Consider the following 6,057-nt stretch of genomic DNA (forward strand, 5'->3'; position numbering starts at 1 on the left):
TTGTAGGGTAATTGCATGATTAATTTTATGAAACACTGCCAACTGTTTTCCAAAGTGGCTGTGGCATTTAACATTTCCATCAGCAATGAATGAGTGATGAGTTTCTCTGCATCCTTGCCAGCATTTCCTGCTATCATCAATTTTTTTATGTTTGCCTTTCTGATAGTTACGTAGTGATATCTCATTATGGTTTTAATTTGCATTTCTCTGCTGGGTAATGATATTGAACATCTTTTCATGTGCTTATTAGATGTCTATTCATGTCTTTTTCCCATTTTCTGACTGAATGTTTTTAATGTTCAGTTTTGAGAGCTTTTTATGTATTATGTGTATAAGACTTTTATGGGATGAGTGATTACCAAATATTTTCTCCAAGTTAGTAGCTTTTATTTTTCATCTTTTTAACAAGGTCTTTCATAGAGGCAAAGTTTGTATTTTGATGAGGTCCAATTTATCAATTTCCCTTTAATGAATATGCATTTATCGTCAAGTCCAGAACTCTTTGTCTAGTCCTCATTCCCAAAGACTGTCTCCTTTTTTTTCTAGAAGTTTTATTGTTTTATATCTTATTTAACTCCATGATCCATATTGAATTAAATTTTTGCATAAGGTGTGAGGTTTAGATTATAGATTTTTGGGGGTTGTTTTGTTTTTCATGTTTTGTTTTAGATACCCAACTGTTCTAGCACCATTTATCGGAAAGGCTATATCTTCTTCATTGAATTGCTTTTGCTCCTGTGTAAAAAATAAGTTGAATCCATATTTGTGTGGATCTATATCTGGGTCTCTATTTTGTTCCACTTATCTGTGTGTCTATCTCTCTGCCACTACCACAGTCTTGGTTTACTGTAGTTCTGTAGTAAGCCTTAATCTTGAGAACAGTGATTCTTCCCAATGTATTCTTTCTCAAAATTGTTTTGGCTATTCTAGGGTTTTTTCTTTTTCTGTATAAATTTTAGAATAAGTTTGTCTATGTCAACAAGAAAACTTGCTGAGATTTTGATAAGAATTTTGCTAAACTTATAGATCAATGTGGAGAGAACTGACATCTTTATTATGTGTAGTCCTCCAATCCATGAACCTGGTATGTCTTTCCAATTATTGAAATCTTCTTTGATTTCTTTAATCAATGTTTTGTAATTTTCATTAACTAGATCTAGTACCTGCTTTGTTAGGTTTATACATGAGTATTTCATTTTCCTTGTAAATGGTATTGCATTTTTAAATTTGGTTTTCATGTGTTCATTGTCAGTATGTAGATTTAATTTCTGTGTGTTGATTTGCATCATATGACCTTACTGAGCTCACTTTTAAAATCTAGGAGATTTTTTTGAAGATTATTTCATCTCACTGTCTGTAATAGAGACAGTTTTATTACTTCCTTTTTAAACTGCATGCCTTTTATTTCTCTTATTTGCCTTGTTATTATGGCTACAACTTCCAGTAAAACATTGAATAGCAATGGTAAGGGTGTGCTTCCTTGCCTTATTCCTGATGATCTTATAGGGAAAGCAATCATTGTTTCATCATTAAATCTGATGTTAGCTATAGGTTTTTTGCAGATGCTCTTTATGAGGTTGAGAAAATTTCCTTTGACTCTCATTATACTGAGGGTTTATTTTTTTTTATCATGCATTATTGTTGAATTTTATCAAATGCTTTTCTCATATCAATTGATATGATCATATGATTTTTCTTCTTTATCCTGTTGATATGGTTGGTGGGTTACACTGATTAATTTTTGAATATTGAACCATCTTTCTACACCTGCAATTAATTCTACTTAGTCCTGGTGTATTATTCTTTTTATACATTATTGGATTACTAGACTATTCTTGGGGATTTTTGCATCTAAATTCACAAGAACTATTGGTCTGTAGTTTTTTCTGTGTGTTCTTGTTGTCTGGTTTTGGTATCAGGGTTATAATAGCCTTGTAAAATAAATTGGGAAGTATTCCCTTCTCTCTCTGAAAGGCCTTATATAAAACTGGTATTAATTATTTGAACGTTCGGTACAATTTTCCAGTGAAAACATGTGGGCCTAGATAGTTCTTTCTCAGAAGTTTTAAAATTACAAATTTAATTTCTTGAATACTTATGGAGTTATTTAAGTTATCTATTTCATCTTGTCTGAATGTCAGTAGTTTGTGAAGTGCAGGAAATAAGGGAAGGAGAAAGTATCGGGGTAAAAGCAATACTACCAGTGTTAAGCAAGCTGTATCTGGAAGCCAGCCCCAAACTAACTTCCCGACAGATACCTCTTGTTACTCTTCTCATGAACAGAGATTCCAAACTCACAGATTTTCCAAAGGATCCATTTTTGGTATTTTTTTTTCAAGATGGCACATACCCAGAGTGGGTCACTGTGGCATAGCTGTCAGTCTGTATCTGTCGCTCAGAAGTCAGTACCTACTTTTACAGTTATAATGTGTGGTGATATAGGCTCACGACCAGTTTCAGAGCAGTGCCCACTCTGAGGTATGTGTGAACTTAGTCACGTACAGGGTGGTGACCGAAGACGCAAGCATCTGCCACACGATGAACTAAGCTGGAGCAACCCCAGATGCCTCCGAAACAAATACGTGCCTTAAAAGCCAACGCGGGGAGGGCACCTGGGTGGCTCAGTCGGTTGAGTGTCCGACTTCGGCTCAGGTCATGATCTCACAGTCTGTGAGTTCAAGCCCCGCATTGGGCTCTGTGCTGATGGCTCAGAGCCTGGAGCCTGCTTCCGATTCTGTGTCTCACCTCTTTCTCTGCCCCTTCCCTGCTCATGCTCTGTCTCTCTCTGTCTCAAAAATAAATAAAAACATTTAAAAAAAAAATAAAAAAATAAATTAAAAAAAAAAAAAAAAAAGCCAACGCGGGGAAATATGCTCCTTAATTTCAATCTGAGAATATTGGTTACAAAAAGAAAAAGAAAGGCTGAAATGTGTTTCTCAGGGAGATTGGTCTCGACGTTAATGAAACCGTTGTTGACTACCAGGAGTAGCAGGTCTACATTCACCTCCTCCTCTCCGCCGTGGCCGAGCCTGGTGGCCAAGAGTTTCCTAGCACCACGCCCTTGGAACCCTGGCTGGAGGCTGTTCCAGTGTCTCCAGCCGGTACGGGATCCATATTCTATAAACGGAGTTGGGTCACCCAAACCTTTGGCTGTTTAACCAGATTATTTGGCAAGGTTGCTACTGGCTTGCTCACAAAGAATTCTGGTTTTGGCCACAGCATACCTGTTGACTTAGAATGGTATTTTTGGGTTATTATGTTTTCATTTTTATCTGTTGTTAACAAATATTCACTGCATGGGTATACCCTCTGCAGAAATAGATCTGAACATCTACATCCACAAGGAATCAATTTTGTTAAGCCTGCTGGAAGAACACGAGACTTGAAGACGTCAACCAAATCTCCAGGCCTGGGTATGAGTGGTCATTAGACCATCAAATAATCAAGGACCCCAGCTGGTCACAAATACCAGCCAGGGACATCCAAAAGTTATCCTGACACATATTAAAAGAATACGCCCGTTGCTAATCCCATTCTTGGCCTGAATGCCTTTAAGAATAGAATCTAATTTCACAGGTCACCATAATGGAGATTGTTTTGTTTTGTTTTGTTTTGTTTTGTTTTGTGTTTGAAGAATAAGACACTGACGAGTACTATATCTTCAAACTACACAACTATGCATATTGTAGGATTCGATCCTATAACATTGCACATTATAAGGATCCGGTCATCCTATGAAAATTTTCAGCCTCCTAAAACAGTTCTATTCACCTTTCTGCTGTTGTAGTTAAGATCATGAAGGAATAAAAATACTTAAATCAGAGATCCACTTCTAACATTTGTATCCAGACAGTCTTTTGTTCTTTCCTGGACAGATTATTTTGGCGTTGCTTTATAAAATGAAAGTGAAAACATATGTCGTTTAGCTTTATGAACACATCTCACTACCAAGGAAGCTTGCAACAATATCTTAAAGCATTCACAAGGTATAGGAGGGAGGACATGAAAAGTTGAATTTACTTCATGTATGATCTTGTAGGGTGTGACCACTGGAAAGAGGTATTGTGGACAAAAACCCCGTATTAGAGCGGCTCATGCTTACAACTGCAAGGGAAGTGTTCCTAATTTCTTCTCTGAAAACACGCAGCTTGTTTCGAGTTATCATTCTTCACTGCACTTCGAACTCCCTGACCGTTTTCCAAGTCTGCTCTTCTGTTCGTATTATTTTGTCTTTCTGTTCCATTCTGAGGGACAATACGATCTGGAGTGGAAAGATGCCTCCAATTTCCCGAGATGGGAGAATATCCCAAGGACAAAGGTTGTCCCAGTACCACCCCGTAAGTCAGTGTTTCCTAAACTTCTCTGAGGATAAGAATGACCAAGGCACGTGTTTAAAACACTAATTCCCAATCTGTGCCTTTGAAGAGTCTAATTCAATAGGCTTAGAGTTGGACCCAGGCATCTTTCATTCTAACAGGTTACTAGGATATGGTTGTCATCAGGACAGCTTGGGAAATGTTGAATTAAAGGAGGTTTTCTCACACTGTGATTCAAGAATGACCTTTAAAGGATCAGAGTGCCTGAAAGAGACTGTGAAAGTTGAATTGTGCCCCGCCAAGGAGTCAGGAGCCGGGGCTGACATTCCACCAGCACTCCTGGCTAGGATGTGCTCACCGGCAGGAGTGTGAGGGACGTAAGACAGGAGAGCTCTTTAACTTGGTCCACTCACAGGAGGCACTTTTTTTCTAACTGATACCACATTGCGTATGTGCTAGCAGCTGGCCCATAAGAGAATGGCCTAGAATGCTGGTTACATATACAGATTTCTGGACTGTTGCCTCAAATCTATTGAAAGAGGATCTCTCGATTGGGTTGTATTTCAAATGAGCTCCACCGCTGTGACTCTAATACGTGTAAAATTGGGAGAACCACCAACAGCTTAGATCCCAACCCCTTCCACGGCAATCTCTCTGATAGATGAGGTTCTGTATTCTTTGGATCTCTCATCTTTGAGGACTAAGATCAGAAGCTGCAGGTGACACTAGACAGAAATTAACAAGTCTTTTGGGACTCTAGTGCTCTCACAGCACAACTTGAAAAACCAGAGTTCATAGGTCCTCGGTTCCTTGAGCCCAAAGGCACTTCACCAGTTCCTAGTATCTTTGGATCCAGAGCCTAGTTACAATAAACACAGCACACCCAAATTGTGACTCTTACCGGATTTCAACCTACACCATCCTGACCTGCACTGCCGCATTAACCAGGTACCTATGTCGCCCTCATTCTCCTCTTAGTTTCCACACTTCTATTCCTCACGTTCCAGTGGGACTGCAACTCATTTCAAAGTTTGTCCCTATTCTCTATACATCTTGTAAGGTTCTTGAACCCGACCTCCTCTGATAGTTCATTTCATTCCTACCACATTGCCTCCCAATCACTGATTCTCTCTGAAGCCCTTTCTCCTCACCCCGCTCCCTTCTCACCACCCAACTGGCTGTGATCCACCCACAGGGCTCAGCCTCATGTAAAGTTGGGACCGGGGATGGTGGCTCAGGACACACTGGGTTTCCTTCCTGCGGGACAGAACAAATGCTCCTTTGAATACAACCTATGCAGCAGTGCAGGGGCTGCCTGGGTCCAGATATCTGAGAGCAAATGCTAGTGAATTGGTTTTTATTTACCTTCTCATTTAGTTCTGTGATTTGGCTATTGTTGCGTTAATTTAGTCCAACACATTTCATAAGGCGGTCTCTGATGTAAAGCCTGGTGAAATGAGACACAGGAGAAGGAGTAAAATTGAGAATCACCACAAAACTTAGGCAACTCTCCCAGGACTTACTTATAACCAGAAATTTGTACTTTTTGTTCACATTCACCCAATTCCCCTATCTCCTAACCCCCCACCTCTGCTAACCACAAATCTGATCTCTTTTTCTGCAAGTTTGGTGTTTTGTTTTTGGTTTCGGTTTTGTTTTTTAAGATTCCACATAGAAGTAAGACAATATAGTATTTGTCTTTCTCTGGCTAACTGTGTCATTTAGCATAATGCCCTCAAGA

This window comes from Neofelis nebulosa, chromosome 3, assembly GCF_028018385.1.
Source record: "Neofelis nebulosa isolate mNeoNeb1 chromosome 3, mNeoNeb1.pri, whole genome shotgun sequence".
Classification (NCBI taxonomy): domain Eukaryota; kingdom Metazoa; phylum Chordata; class Mammalia; order Carnivora; family Felidae; genus Neofelis; species Neofelis nebulosa.